General features: G+C 32.5%; 1 protein-coding gene across 1 annotated transcript in view; it reads right to left on the bottom strand.

Annotated features, from left to right (window-relative positions):
• Positions 1–1,737, bottom strand: part of LOC108364833 (glutamine synthetase 2 cytoplasmic-like) — a 19,300-nt gene extending 17,563 nt beyond the window's left edge. Inside the window, exon 1 of the mRNA XM_017618681.1 lies at positions 1,445–1,737. The gene's annotated coding sequence lies outside the window, so the exon portion shown is untranslated. The remainder of the gene's footprint in view (positions 1–1,444) is intronic.
• Positions 1,738–14,490: the final 12,753 nt, after the last annotated feature.

The following is a 14,490-nucleotide window of genomic DNA, read 5'->3' as shown; positions in this document are numbered from 1 at the left end:
TTGTATGCAATCTAGTCTCTCAGTTTTCGAGATATCCGGATCAAATTTGGTAGGTGGGTGTATTTTTATAATGTATTAATCATTTGTCGGAACCGGAAGAATCGGACCACTATAACATATAGCTCCCATACAACTGATTGTTACCTCTGATTGTTTAGATGCGATTTTTTATATAAGTATGTAACTCCTCTATCGATGTATGCAGATGTATTCAAAAGCAGTAATCTGTCAAAGTAAAATTTGCAGATGTTCATGAAAGGTATGAAGCCTTCGGCATAGCCGAAGATAGCGCTGCTCTTACTTGTTTTAGTATAATTTAAATTTGAAATGTTCTTAGGTTACCTAACCAATTGCTTGATTAATATATATGTACGCAATACTTCTGGAGTAAAATATGAGCATCATGAGCATCCTCTAAATTTATACTTAGAAACGTAAGGTTTGGTACCAGCAACGCTTTCGGCAAGAGGGAAAATATTGAAAGGTGCCCCAACCCTGTCTTTGGACCGCTCTAATGTACATACTCGTATATAATAATTCATGCTATGGTTCTGTTATATCTCCTTCATATTACCACACGGGTAAAATCATAGTTGAAGATGGCTTAAGTACGAGTGAAAAGAATTTTAAATCAAATAAGGAAGGCTTTCGAATTTTAACTTTTTTATTTTTTCGCATTTCTTAAGTTTCTAACTGGAACCTCATTAGCCCAGCAATAGGCACTGCGACAAACTTTTCAGCCACACTTGCAACTGATTTTAAAGGTTGCAGGGGCTACTGCAAAGAGAAAGGCGAATTCATACAGGGTGATAGCAAAAAACTACACCAGCAAATTATGCTCACGATGACAATCAGATCACAAAAAAATTTAAAACAAACACATAATTTGGAAAATCAGCAAAATTCGCCTTGAAATCAGCTGCTCCGTTAACACCACCTTGAATAAATTCGCCTTGGAAAGGCTACTTGCTACGACATTTAGCTACATTTTTGAATAAAAAAAAACAGAGATATTCACACCTGCTAGGTTATTAGGTTAGTTGGTTATACATTTTTGTTATCCAGTAGATTATTCTTGCAAATTTAATAAAACATATAAATATATAGTCTGATAACCTGGCAGTAGCGAATAGTTACACTTTTATTTCACTTTGAAAAGGTTTTTTTTTTACTTTTTTCTAATAAATAAATAATAAATAAATGAATAAGCAAAGAAAAAAGCAACGATTTTTGCTTAATTTTACCACTTAAAAATATTAAACACTGTCTATGACGTTTAAATTGAATTATTTTGTTTTTAAAAGTGTGTGATTGCATTGATTTATCAGTAAATGTATGGTAAATATTTTCAACATTTAATAATTCGCAAGAATGCGGCTTTCTTCGTTTTAATTACACAATTCACATATCAAAATTTTTTTTTAAAGTATTTAAGAACACCAACCTGCTGGTTTTTTGAAAAAAGTTTCACGTTGAGTAAAATTTAAAAAAATTCGTAATTTTTTTCTTATTGGAATGAACTGCGAGATCAGCGACGTTCAACGATCGACGATATGGCGCGAAACCGAAAGTTGATAAAGGCAAAGACGCAGGATATAAAACTAGGAACACGACTATGTAGCGCAATGTATATATGTAAGTGCGAAGGAAACTTGAAAATCTCTAAGCGACACGAAATTCAACTGTTTGCGTTCTATTTAGAATAGTTTTTGAGAAATGAGCGCAAACGTTGCTGGAATGCAACTAAACTTAAATTCGCTGTTTCAAGTTAATTTATAATAACAACAAACAAACTAAATTAGTATGCGGATATACTAAACGAACACACACATACATCATACATACATATGTACGTCCACGCGACGTATGGATGTGACGCTGCGGAACGCTAAACGCTACGAGTATGAAAGTACATACGTACCCTGCAGTGAAAAGCCAAATCAGTCAGTAAAAATACCAGCTAATTAACTAGTATGAGCTAAAGCGATAGTCGACTAGTTAGACAATTTCAAACCACTAATGCTATCAGCGACAACTGCTTTTGAATTGTCAAAGTCAAAGAGAAAACGCAATTAATTGCTTTTCTTACAAATATCAGCTGCAGCGTCGCGAGATGATTACCGCTTCAGGTTCAGAGATCGAAAGTTCGAATTCGTTGGGTGGTGGTAAAGATTTTTGAAATTAAATTAATGTAAGTTAATAAAATTATTTAATCATAAATTGAGAATTTTAAAATCTAATTTTCTTTGAGAAAAACGTATGTATGTTTTTAAATAAATACTTGTACCAAGCCATATTGAACAGATAGTAGCAGTAGAGCAGCTGATTTAATTTTTTTCAAATCATTTGGTCTCTAAAATATCAAATTATTTTAATTTATTTTTACAAAAATAAATTGTCAACATCTATTTGCATTTTGATCCTTTTTTCATACAAAAGTAGCGACTGAAAATCAGCTTTTGGTATGTTCGCCTAAGCCAGGAGGGAGCACAAACGCTGATTACTCCGCCTTGCAAAGGATGAATCAATGCTTCTGGAAGCAAACATAAGTATGTATTTACCAAAAAAGAAGTTGCAGCAGTTTTTTTTATTTAAAATTTAGAAAAAAAACAGAATACTTTTTTGACAATTTTGAGACCATAAACAACCACAAAATACACGTATATGTTGTATTTGCTCTAATGCTACTGCCTGTTTAATATGCCTTGACTTGTACGATAACAAAGAAATAAAATTCAAAAAATTATTTTTCTTTAAAAAGTATAAAATTTAAAAACTACTATAAAAAATTTTAAAATTTAAAAAAGATATATACTTAAGTACGTACATAAATAAATTCCCTGTCCGAAGACTTGAAGCTGGGAATTTTAAATGGCTGCACCTCAGGAATGGCACAGTAGTGCTTTGCACTGTCGGTCATTGAGACTGTTGGAGCGAGGCGAGCAAAATCATGGGGGATGAATTGGTCGACAATCCCATCAACTGCTATGATGGTACCGGTATTTCTACTTGTGGATGCTGATATGTACATAGCCAGACAATTGACATGCAAGTCGCTAACACTTGAAAAGGATAAAACGCGAACTGGGAGCATTCTGGTGCGCAACTGGTAACTTTCCCTAGAGGGTATGTATGTACATACATAAGTATGTATGTAAGTGTGTTTGTAAGTACGAGTACGAACGCTTGTTAGAACATTTCACTCTGCACTTCAAGTGCAAAGACAAAAATGGCAAATGCAAAAACAATAAACACACTTAAACTTATAAAAAAAAAACAAAAAAGTATAGTAACAACAATAAAATGCTTTTGCGCATATCTTCAAATGTTTAATAGTGGTACTTATCACGGCAATAACAATGGGAATCGACAAAACAAAAAATTTAAAATAAATGTGGCGTACAAGCATTAAAACGTCAACAGCGGCAGACGCATTGATAATAAGTACTCGTAGTGTTTGTATGTATTTATGTATGTATGTAGTTAGTTATTAGCCACCCCGCGCTGAAGAGCAGCAATGACAAAATCAAATAGAAAAATTAACTAAAAACAACAAAAAAAATGAAAGCAAAACAAACTATCAACAATCAGCAAGAATAAGGGAACACGCTGAAAATTGTGCAAAAGCAAGCGTGTGATTGTGTTGTGACGTTTACAAATTTCACGGTTGAAAATCTATTTTATCTGCCATCACTGTAGGTACAGTGTCATTAACAGTACCTATTTCTAAATATTTATTACTTTTATTTTATGTACGTAAGGGTTTATTATAGCTTAATATCGTATCCTTAAGTTTTTGGTTAATCTGGAACGGGACAAACCATTGAAATAAAAAAAAAATAAGTGATATAAAATAAGACTAGCAGACCCGGGGAGCTTCGTCCCGCCCAAAAAAATAACCTAACGAAAGAATTATGTCCGTGAAGAAGTTCTGGAAATTCTCCAATGATCTGGAGTTTCACAGCACGGTGTATCGCACGACGAAATAAATTTGAAGACCTTGTTCCTCCTCACTTTCTGGCGGCAACAATGATCCGGTTCGATGGCGAATCTGCCCTTGAAACAGTAGATATAGTATAGTTGGTGGCAATTTCAAAATGGGTGAGTATCGTGGTTCTACTGAAATCCAATATACATACATACATACATAGACTTATTTCAAAGGAGACACCTTAAATTTCTTATCAAGGAGCGCAATGGCAATTGCCCCTGGGCAACTCAATCCTGTTGTGTCCGAATGAAGCTTGAAGCAGGTATGGAATTTCAAAATTTTAAAATGTGCCTAATGGTCTTCAAAAATAATGCCGGAAAGAAAATGAAAGTGCTAGAAAATTAAAATTCGTATACCATTAGTTTTACTAAACTAACAGAACTCGTTCTGTATTTAATTGAAAGATTCTCTTTAAAAATGTACGTATGTATATATTCCACATAAGAAGCACTTCTCTAAATGGATAAACATTTTTAACATTTAAAACATAAAAGTGAGTTTATGGGTAACCACGTCGAAATTTGTGGGCGAAAAATTGCAAAAAAATGTGAAACGGGGTTGCCCTACTACTGTTCAATGCATTATTAAAATATATAAAAATTTCCACAGTTTTTACCTCAAAGTGTTTGTAATACATTTCACTATCGAATATACCCATAACAAAATTTACTTTCTTATTGTCAATAAGGGTTTATTACGGCAAGATAAGAGTGCAATTTGTTTTTAAATATGTTGGAAAGTGTATTTTTTCTTACTGCAATAAAACTCCTAATATTTTAATCAGACTAAATCTCCAGAAGCAAACATTTTTATTTTTTTTAAGCTAGATGATTTGTTGAATAACAGCTTTGTTTTATACGCAAAAAACCGGTCTTGTTTAAAAGGGCGGCTCACAAGACCCCTACAATGTCTGGTTTTGTCTGCAACATCAGTGAAATCGCTAATCAACATACATATGTATGTATGTATGGCAAAAGTTTTAAACAATTTAAACGAAATGAGTAGACATGCTAAATAAATATTTATACAAAGCTAATTATATGATGTCATTGTCAAGAGCTTAAATAGTAGATATACTTTGTGCATATGTATGTACATATGTATGTATGTATCGAACTCGAAATGCGCTCAGATATAATTACTTTAAGATATGCTGATATTTCACGACTAAGACACGTTGCTTTCACGGTGAAACCAGTCGGTATATTGTTGTCAAATTCTGATAAACTATTCCCGTAACGAGGCACACTAATAAACAAAATGTTAATCTTTTGCAAAAAAGTAACAAACCAAGCTATTTCAGAATAGTTGATAATGGGTACAATTAATTGTGGCGTTGATTAGATTATAAATACATAGAAACCAACCAGAGTGTCGCACATTTCTCAAGAGGTTATGAAAATAATTATCGAAAATTTTATAAATATGAGATTATACGATAAGACAACAAACAAAAATTTCAATCGATAAAAAAAAATTCTATCACATTTATATCACACTGAAAATTTCGATCGTATAAGAGTTTTTTTTTATGGCTGCCACTTGACAGAATGAAGAATTATTATTGCTTAAAAACTTCCAACGCGTCTGGGGTTAATAAATCTCAGAAGTGCAGAGAAGTGTATAATAGGGCGGGTCGAAAATCTAATTTTTCTCAAATCCCTTGGTAATAGTGAAAATATGTTGCATCATGAAGTCAACAACAATTTTAGTTGTAAGAGCCCGCGCATCGACCGCAAAGTGACCCACAGCACACTAGTCGAATAAGACCAATTCTTGTTAAAAATTCTGGGTTCGGCAAAAAGTTTTGGTGCACATTATTAGATAATGAATCCGTTTACGCAAAATATAAAGTAAAATTTCATTTCTCGCAGCCCTTTAGCTTATCGTTATCCTCAATGTTATCTGTTTTCAATAAAATTTTAATTGTTCTCTTGATAATTGCACAGGCCTATTGTCACAATATGTAAAGAACAGCATTAATGTTACTGGCGTGCATTTAGGTCGCTGGTTCCAAATATTCTAATCTTTTTTCAATATTAGCTATAGTTTGCGAATTTTCGCAAATTTCGGAACAATTTCGGTAGCTCTAATAGAAAAGCCATTATTTTCAATCATCGTGGAAAAATTTTGTTTATGCAAATGAGTATGGAAACACTGAACAGGCACAACTTCTAGAAACACTAATTGGTTTACTTATGTTTATGCATACAATATAAAAATTGCAAATATAAGAAAATGACAAAACAATTTGTTCAAAATTTTTTTTATTTGAAAATAATTTGTTTATAATCTGAACGATTTTAATCATATTATTATCAAAAATCAGTAACATTGAGTCTCGCCTTCAATTTGGTAATTATTCAGTACCGACCGAGTAACATTTACCAAAGTTGTATCGAAAAACTTAAGTGGATCTCCAGTTTTTTTCTAAAAAAATTTCTCTTCAATTGTATAAATAACTTTTAAATGGTAGAACCGGATTCCAGAAAAGTGTTTCAGGGAGTGACTTTTTTCGTTCAAGCTAAATGCAAAGCAATATCGTCCAATTGGAGAGTCCTCAAAAGGATTTCCCAGGATATGTTAAATACTATTGCATTTACCTACAGTCACTTTTTCACATAATGGAATTAACTAAAATATTTAAGTATGTATATCGAAACACTTATTGCACGTCCCCTACTTTCATATAACGGCAGATTTATAAACCGCGAACAATTTTCGACACTGCATAAAGCACTTAAAATGGGCGTTTCTCACCCTAAATGTATTATGTTAATGTATGTAAATACTTATATGCTTGAAACTTATATTAACTTATCAAACGATTCCTAATCTTTGACAATACATGTTTGACTTCATTCACCACAATCTTGAACACTGACCAAATCGGCGTGACCAAGTCCATGGCCCACTTAATATTATATAAATATCCGAAAACATTAGAACGTTTGAAATAAATCTCGTCTCACTTTTTTGAATTTTTCACTTGGTTGCTGAAGTAATGAAGAATTGAAACTTCATAAGGGAAAATTATAGTTTTTGTAAGTTTTATCTTAATATCGAAAAACTAGTAGACTTATTGAAAAATGATAAATGAACGTAAAATACTAAATTTAACAACCCTTAATTTGATATATCGTCCTGTTTATAACAATTAACGCATACTATAGATATTACAAGCCAAAGTTTAATTTTAAAAATTCATACACTTTGATTCAATTGCGCGGGCTAAAGATAAGTTTTAAATTAATCTTTCGTGGCCAATAACAATTGGCTTAGACCTAAGACATCATAGTATTACTATTACAATACGGTCAAATGCCTTTTATTTTCCCCCATACAAAATCGACCCAGCCTAGTGTATAATGCTAAATTATTTAATCTCGTCCTCATAGAGTGCATTGACTCCACAAACATACATAGGACGCGTGAGGCCCAAATTGAAAAATGTCTCATCTAATATTTTAAAAACGCAAAAGTTACATTTTATGAAAAAAGTTTTCTTACTTACTTTATACAACGCATGGTGAAGGAAATATTATTATCTTTTCTACACAATTTACAACAATTTACACTTATTAAAAAATTAAAATTTATTTAAATTTAATTAGCTTCCCTAGACGAGCTTTATCACACGATATAAACCCTTCCGCTTATCTCAGCGAACAAACTGATAATTTTAACACCTGTAGAAAGTTATCGGCTTTTTATAGACGAGCTTCTTGATAAATGTTTATATGTTTTCAGCCAAAAATAATAAAGCGCAAATGTACAAAAATTCATGTATACATATACATGAGTGTTTTTATACATTGTCAAAATGCGTGTGTAAATATGTATTTGCCCAATAGGAAAAATGAATCTGTTTCTCCAAATGGGACAGGCTTTCTAATGACGAAATCGTGGAAATTGATGATGTGGAAATTGGGCTAAATCTGGCAATAAACACGCCCACTTTTCATATAAGCGTAATTTACATAAATATGATAATTGGAGTCAAAATTAAAGTATCTCACTAAAACTTACGGAATAAGGCAACAGAGGACCAAGAATGGATGGTGTAGAAAATTGGCAAAATCGCAGAATAATCACTCCCAATTTTCATATAGTAGAAATATGAACACTAGGATAATATGAAAACTAGAATTCAGTTTTAAATCTATTTTAGTCGCCTTTCATTTGATACCAAATTTATAGCCACCACGGATATAATAAGCGGCTTATAGATTGCGTTTTTTTTTTGTAATGAGAGATGACTTTACTTCTCAATTACCAACTAATTCCAGAGTAGGCCTTGTTGGCAAAGGAAATTTTCCTTTGGGTCTCCTTGCCTGAAACCTCTTTTGTTATCGAACAGCGCAGAGAAGCCCTCCCCAGTTATGGCTGAGCTGGTGGTATTGCTCAACGTAATTTAAATATTTGGGGTCTCTCGGGTATCGACCTGAAATAGCTTGTGTTGTGACCTATGGCAGCATAGTCCTGTAGACGGCATCTTTTTCTCTGCGCTACATTCCTCTTGGCGCTTTGATGCGGATTGTGGTGAAACGCTCTGCCACTGGGCAGTACGACAGTACGTGGCGACGAAGTCTCTCTCCTTCACCGAATTTGCACTCATTTGCATGTAGTAGAAGTGGTAAGGCCCCACATGTTTCTTGCCTTGCCCCGTCCATATTATTTTTGGATGGCAGTAATGTTAGCCTTAGTCTTTGCGAGAATGCCAGGACTCATAATTTTTAAGACGCATAAATTAGTATATTTCCCTATAGGGTAGCTAGGAGTGCTAATAGTACCACTAACTTTTACTTGCAACAATGTATTTATGCGATGGCGCTAATTACCATTGTAAAAGCGGGAGAACAAAAAGGAAACACTTAACTAATAACCAATGATAATAATAAAATACATATATAATTGAAAATAGTAAAATAAAAATGATGTAGTAGTAATTTCTAATAAATGTTTGAGGGTGTGCGAAGGCCGACAGCTCGCCATCTCTAAGATGCAAAATGAAGTTCATTCGCAAATTCTTGTTAACGGCATTTACTATTCCATAACAACCCAGAAGCAATTTTGCCAAGAACTTCCCTTGATATCAGAACAGCTCTACGAACAGAGTGCTTCCAGTGCTTCTTCTCGGGAAGTGAGTAGGCAACGTGTAAAGCAACTAAACTGACATGAGCTACACAAATTTGAAAATAAGTTTGTTTGAACGATTGTAACAAATTTGATTCAAATAAGCTTTTGAAAATATATTTATGTACATACATTAGGCTGTGTCATTTTTGAGCAACTTTTTTTTTTCAACTAAAAAACAGGCTAAAAACTTTCAAAAAGGTGAAAAAAAGAGCCTCTAAAAATTTGAGCTCTTAATATTATCATTAAGTGGTGCCTGTTCCTAACTTTCCATTTCACATATAAATAACATGGGAAAAAATGTTTCGTTTTTCTTATTTTTGTAGCTTGACATATAACCATTGTAAAAATGAACTGAAAAATTATTTTGGTAGGAAATTGAACGCTCTACAAAAAAGTTCTAATTAATTTTTTTTACAGAGTGAGCCGTTCTGAAGATATTCAAACTTAAAGTTGCAAATGTATGTAATTATGATTTCTATTTTATCAAACTGATACTGATGACTTTTTTATGTCTTAAAAACTATTTTTAATCAGAAAACTGGTTTTTGTGCTCTTATATTTTTATAAAGCTAAAATAAAAAAAAATTATGTCTTAGATATTATTTTATTATTTGATTAACTCTTAAACAAAAGTAATTATGAACTAGGTTCAGTAAAATTATTATTTTATAGATTACAAAAAAAAACTTTTCAACAACTAGAATACATAAACAATAGATAAATAAGACTTTAAAAAAGTCATCAGTATCAGTTTGATAAAATAGAAATCATAATTACATACATTTGCAACTTTAAGTTTGAATATCTTTTTTGTAGAGCGTTCAATTTCCTACCAAGTTAGGAACAGGCACCACTTAATGCTAATATTAAGAGCTCAAATTTTTAGAGGCTCTTTTTTCACCTTTTTGAAAGTTTTTAGCCTGTTTTTTAGTTGAAGAAAAAAGTTGCTCAAAAATGACACAGCCTAACATATATACATACATATTGTAGCTGTAGCCAAGGAGCATCTATACAAAATGGTGTTACTAGAACAGTTGATTGGATATTTTTGTTTCTACACTAGTACAGGAGAATGTCATCCGACATGACGAAATGGCGTAACTTTAGGATGTCAACAAAACGAAATGGCCAAAATTATCTCCTATTTTCTTTCGCTTTGACATCCTGATGTATCAAAAAGCAATAACAAAATACACGGGATTTTTACAATTTCCACCACCTTATATGGATACGCCTTGGCCGTAGCTGACTGCGCAGAGATGTTTGCTACAAAATATTTGTTAGATTCTCGTTAGACCCAACATAAAATTTTTAATTTTTGTTATTGGTTTTCTTAATTACGAAAAAGCATCTGTATATTGTAGAGCAAAATCGTATTCAAATGAAAAAAGCTACGCATAAAAAATCTGCCCTTCTAAGAGCTGTTCTCCTGAAAGCGGTAACGCAATGCCTTGCAATTGGGCCTGTTTCATATAAAAAATAATTGAGAAAATCATCAAATGGTAAGACCCTCTACTATTTACTCCTTCGTTTTTCTACTGGGGAAAAATATTTGCATACATATGTATGCATGTATGTAGAAAAAGTAAATAATACAACCCTGTTTTTTTATTTCGAAATCAAAAAATATTTATAAGTCGCTCAAAGCGCTCAAAGTTTGCCATGTATTTTATATGGAATAGAAACCATTTTCGTGGAAATGGCATAGAATTCTTGAAAATCAACTCTGTTTCTCCGTAGGAGAATTCTAGTAATAATATCCAATGGTTTGTTTTACCATTTGTTTATACTACCCATTTTTTATGGGTCCGCCAATTACATTTGTTTGGGGTTTTTAGGGGACCTATGGAAAATAGTTGAATAAACCATTGGGTATTATTGTTGAAAGTCTCTTGTGGAGAAGTTTTCTGATAGAAAAATATTGAATTTCAAGAATTCTATATCATTTATACGAGATATTCTTTTTCCAATATAAAATACGTCGAAAACTTTGACGACCTCTAAAGATTTTTTGATTTAAGAAAAAAAAACTGGGGTCTAATTATTTCAGTATAGAACAATCATAGGGGCTGAGATCATTAAAATTCCATTTTTACTTATTTTGGACCATCCTAATGTACATACATATGTACATGTAATACACATATGCATTCCCTTAAGCTGGCTAAATTGCCAGACACTGAGCTGCGTCTGTTCTTGAATTTTACAAGTGTATTGCCAAAAAATGCGGTGAACCACCTAAACACGCGAATCTTGATCTGTATTTACTAAAGTACATATGTACATATATCCGAATGCATGAAACGCTCATTCTCGGGTTAATTACACAGTGGAACAAGATTCTAGGTATTTTATGACACCAAATTATAATAAAAATAATTACTATTACTTTCCAGAATAATTTCATTATTTGATCGAGTTTTACTAAATTTTTCCTGTATTCAGGGTCACCAAATTTAAATACGCATAAAAAATAAACCAGGCTAAAAATCCTTGTGGGATTTTGCAGTGGGAAGTGTAAGCTTTCATTTACTTTTGGTTTTATCAAATACGGAGACATGAAACTCAATTTTGTAACACAGTGTTATTAGGACGTGTTACAATTTTTAAGCTTTTTATTGCGCTTCAACATTATTAATGCTATGCGAAGATCAGCAATCATCAATTCAGGTGGCTACTATGTACATACATACGTACATATGTACATAAGACTGCGTCACTCCCCATACAAAAAAAAAATCGGTACTGTTTTTCCACTGGAATTATAAAATCTATTATATTTTAAGACTTCCACCAAAAAAATATCTCGCAAAAATATTAAGTTTTACGTGAGCTGAGCCGATTTGAAAATACCTCCAAAACTTGAGTTTTTTTATCAATACAAAGTCTTTTTAGTATGCATTAAAAAAGATCACCTCGGATGACAAAACAGTTTAAGCTAAAAAAAATTGCATAAAAATATTTTAAATAAATTGTTAACGGAATCATAATAATGAGATTTTTGATGCTGTTTTTTGAACTTTTTTCAAAGACTGGTTTAAGAAAAACAGTTGAGCAGTTATTCAAGTTTTTCTTAAAGAAATCTTTGAAAAGAGTTAAGAAAAAATATCAAACATCTCAATATTATGATTCCATTGAAACAATTTTTTAAAATATTTTTATGTAGATTTTTTAAGCTCAAAATGTTTTGTGATCTGAGGGCATTTTTTCCAAAAAATCCTTTAAGAAACTATTTTTATTCAAAAAAAAAAGCTCCATTTTTGGAGGTATTTTTTAATCGGTCCAGCTCACTTAAATCTTAATATTTTTCCGAAATATTTTGGTGGAAGTTTAGAATATAATAAATTTTGTAATCCCGCCGGAAAAAACCGCCTTTTTTTTTTGGTGATGCAGTCTAATGTACTCGCATACATTTGTTTGAATAAACCATTATTGATAATGAAGTAGCGTAAAAAATTTCATTGCCATTTTATTAACATGCGAGTTCAGGATTTTGCCAAAACGTATTTGCAAAGTATAGAGTTAAAACAGAGTATAAAATTAACGCCATGCATGTCTTACTAATTAGCTAAAACGCACATAAACGAAACACAGATACATACAATATACTGTAATGGGTGCCACAACGGGGGTTTATTAAGCTGAACATGTATATATGCTGTGGTGTGGTGTGGTAAGCAGTGCGCGCTCCCACTCCGCAGGGCCTGGGTTCAAGCCCTGGTCAAAGCAACATTGCAAAAAAATATAAAAAAATGTTTTTTCTTAACAGCGGTCGCCCCTTGGCCGGCAATGGCAAACAATGGCATGAAGAACAGCTTCTCATAAAAATACAATCGCCGTTCGGAGTCGGCGTAAAACTGTAGGTCCCTTCCCTTTGTGTGACAACATCAAGGCGCACGCCGCAAATCGGAGGAGAAGCTCGGCCAAGCATTAACATATGTGTAAGCGCCATTCTATTATTATTATTATACTGTATTCCCTAAAAACTTGTATGAAATAAGCTTTTGAAGTAAAATTTATTCAGTTTTTTAGTTAAAGGATGTAAACCGATTCATTTTTAACACTTTCACGCCCGAATTAAATTGGATGGGTCCAAAACTTTGACCACATATTACTGATGGTTGAGTATTAAATATGAACTGGTATAAATTTGAAATTTCTATGATTTCTGATTTAAGTAATGCCGAATTTCCACTAGGCATTGAAATGACAAAAAATGGGTACCATTTAAAAAATGTCCAATTCGTTTAATGCCTACTTAGTGCAAATCCAGCATAAGACAGACACCCATTATTTCCAGCTTTCTTTCATGTTCACATCGAATTTTGAAGTTCGAAATTGTGTTACTACAATCACTCAATAGGAGCATGATGTCTTTGATGAGATTCAAAGGTACAAATCAATAAAACTAACACACGTCTGCTGGCGATAAAAATAAATATGCCTACGTATTTACAACCGATTTTTTTTTTTATTATAGTATTGTATGTACTTAATGAGCTTTTATTGGCAGTAATGTGCCAAATTCCATTTGTTGCTCATACGCCGCGTTGGCCCAATAAAAAGAGTTTTGATCGATTTAGTAAGCGCAATGCTTTTGTAGGGATGCAATAAACTTAACAATTATGTGCTTAACTATTTAGAAGGGTAACTAACTTGTTACTAAATATTTATAAAATTTATAGAAGGCCCAATTTGGTTTTATTTACCTTCTTAACAAGAACAAAATTAATATTCCCTATATTATTTGCTAACTCCCTTTTTGGCAGCAACGATCGATTTGGTTAGCTCAAAATAAACGCATTTTCGCAGCAAACTGATAGAAAAAGGACTCCTGCTAGTACAATAAAGCAAACATTTTTGGAGTAGCGTAAATATCGGTATTTCAGAAAGAAAATAGTTTTTCCTGGACTTTCTGATGCATCATTCTTACAAAATAAGCGATCGTGCTAACCGTTAACTAAAAACTATACAAGGGAGGATGGGTATTTTTTTCGATAGACTTGGCGATGTTGATCCACAAAGCAATTTGGGGATAGGTATATCCATTTTTACATAAGTATTTAAATGGCAAAGCCAGGCTCCAAAGTCGAAACTAAAATAAATGATGCGACGAAGACCGTTATTGCATAAAAACTTATTTCAAATGGAATGAGGAATAAAAAAACTATGAAGTATTTCAATATTTTTATTTTTATAAGTCATCTTTAACACCGATTGGCATCTTTGAACGCGTAAGGTTGGAAATAATAAAGGGAAGTGATGGTTTGGAATCGCATTCCTAGCGAAAGACATAAACTTTTCGTTTAAGTACTAAAAGATACGCAGTATTTTAGACCACACTTACCTAAAATCATTCG

Source organism: Rhagoletis zephyria, unplaced genomic scaffold, assembly GCF_001687245.7.
Source record: "Rhagoletis zephyria isolate East Lansing unplaced genomic scaffold, Rhagoletis_zephyria_1.1 Rzeph_scaffold_01685, whole genome shotgun sequence".
NCBI lineage: Eukaryota > Metazoa > Arthropoda > Insecta > Diptera > Tephritidae > Rhagoletis > Rhagoletis zephyria.
This window is presented reverse-complemented; position numbering and strand designations above follow the sequence as displayed.